Source organism: Protopterus annectens, chromosome 1.part1 (assembly GCF_019279795.1).
Source record: "Protopterus annectens isolate FY-2018-M chromosome 1.part1, PAN1.0, whole genome shotgun sequence".
NCBI lineage: Eukaryota > Metazoa > Chordata > Ceratodontiformes > Protopteridae > Protopterus > Protopterus annectens.
This window is the reverse complement of record NC_056726.1, coordinates 1,415,261,093-1,415,263,592: the sequence shown is the minus strand read 5'-3', so window position 1 is coordinate 1,415,263,592 and position 2,500 is coordinate 1,415,261,093.

The following is a 2,500-nucleotide window of genomic DNA, read 5'->3' as shown; positions in this document are numbered from 1 at the left end:
AGATTCTTTGTGATTTGATCTTTGATAGACTGTTATATTTAACTTTTGTTGTAATCTTTTGCTGTCAATGAGTGTATAAGGAAGCATTAGACAATGTTAATTGGTGATGGGATGAATTTTAACCAGTTCACCAATGGTAGTATGATTGAGCAATATAACAGAGATGCTTCCTACTGGCTAGTAGATAGAATGGTTGTATTCTTTATTCCAGTGAGAATATTAGGTATATGTCTCTATTTAAAATATCTTAGGTCTGACATTTTTGAAGTATCTCCTTTATACAGTTTTCACAGTGGATTCATATTTAGTGTGAGGGGTTATTATATTAACAGCCTCTGATGGAAATATACATTCACACCTCATGTCAAGTATCTCGGACGTGCCTTTGAACAGGATTTGTATGTGAGTTTTAATGAGATGGTTTATTTTCTGTATGGTATAGTATTTAACATCCACTAGAAGCAATATATGTTTCTTTGAGTATGACAGATGTTTGTGAGATCAATGCATTGATTTTTGTGATGGGGCATTTGATCAGCAAATTATCCATTGATTTTTTGGTAATGATCAGTGCTCTCTTGCTATTGTTTAGGTTCTCACTGGAATGCTGTGCAGATTTGGCAGGTGATTGGATAAACACTGGTCTTGTCACCAATGGGAGTGCAAATGAGATTGATAAACACTTCTCATTGGTAATAAGATAAATGGATGATTTTGTTACAAACTTATACATAAGAGTTATTATGGAGTTATTTGCTTGGATTCATGAGTGTTGTCCCTTTATTATGTGTTGAATTCCATTTTACAGATTTTTTGGTACGGTCCTGCTTATTTATTTATAGATAGCCTTTGGCATGTTTCAGGCTGCTATGGATTTTCTTTCTGCTTGATGGGGTGCTTTATGATGCAATTAGATTTTTTTGGACATCGTTGTCTTATTGATTTTTATATGGAGAAGGGGAGCTTGTGGACCTGATTGGGAAATAAATGCTTAGTATTACCTGGTAACACACATTTTGGTCCGATGAGGAAGATAGTTTTGGTTGGATGCCAAATCTCACGAATATGACATTTATGTCAAATGAATATGGAATACGTTTTAAGCATTAATTTGTTTATGTCTCTGTCAAAGTGTGCCAATGACTGGAAGTTTTCTTTCAGGTAGTGCAATCTCGATGTTGGTATATTTAATTTGTGTGGTGGGGGGTTAGAGCCCTCTACATGGGGGGATGCAGGGAGGGTTACCCACCCCTGCAAAAAAGAATGCAATATGGGTTACCCACCTCTGCAAAAAAGAGTGCAATATAGTCATTATATTATTTTAATTACTTATTGGATATTTTAATTACTTATTGGAGTCCTGTTCCTTTAAGGTGATGTAGAATTATGGGAAGAGTCAGTAATGGATTTTGAACTTGTGGTGTAGGGTGAGTTATTTATTAGTATCGCTGAACGGAAAGATTTAGTCAATTTTTTTGTAATATTTTTAGTTGCTGTATTGGTTAGGGATAACTGTTGAGTTGTTTTCGATGTTCCATGGTTTGACCATGTAAACTTTAGATTTTGTGCAGTTTCGGCAAACTTCTCTCGATGATTAGGGTTGACACTTTTCTCAGAGTGTGTGAAAATGACATTACTAGGAAGCTGAATGCACGCAGACATTACTTTCATAATCTTAATAAAGAAGAGAAGAAAGCACTAAGAGACTTACAACACAATAAGAACATAATCATACATCCTGCAGATAAAGAAAGTGTTATCATTCTAGATAAATCTTTTTGTAATAACAAAATGCTAAATATATTGAGTGATCAGACAACGTAAGAAGTCATTAGTCATCCAAAAGTGAATCAGATGGGTGAAAACATAAGTGATACTTTACATGAGCTTTTGATAGGCCAAACAATAAATCAGAATGCCTGTGAATTTTTCAAGGTTTTGTAGCCTGTTATACCTACCATCAAGGGGCTTCCAAAGATCCATAATGGCTGTGAAGATCCTCTATTACAACCCATAGTTGCAGCTGAGGGCTAGGCAACAGAACTTCTTTCCATATATATATATATATATATATATATATATATATATATATATATATATATATTGAGCAGGAACTAAAAAATGCACCTGCACTGGCACCTACCATGTTAAAGGATACTCAAGATTTTCTACACTCCGTATCTTCGTGTATGTTGACGTCTACAGATCTGCAACACTATTGTATAGTAACGATGGACATTAATAGCCTATTTACAGTGATATCAAATGATTATGGTATCAGGCTTTTGGGCACTTCTTAAGTGATAAAAAAGGATATCCTAATTAGAAAACTGATCAAACATGCATGCTACTAAGCATTATGTTGGAGAACATCTTTATATATGAAGACAAGGTATACCGGCAGAAATGTGGGGTGGCCATAGGCACCTCCTGCGTGAAAAATTTTGCCAACATTGTCCTGGCCTACTGGGACCATGAGCATATATTGAATAATGAAGTC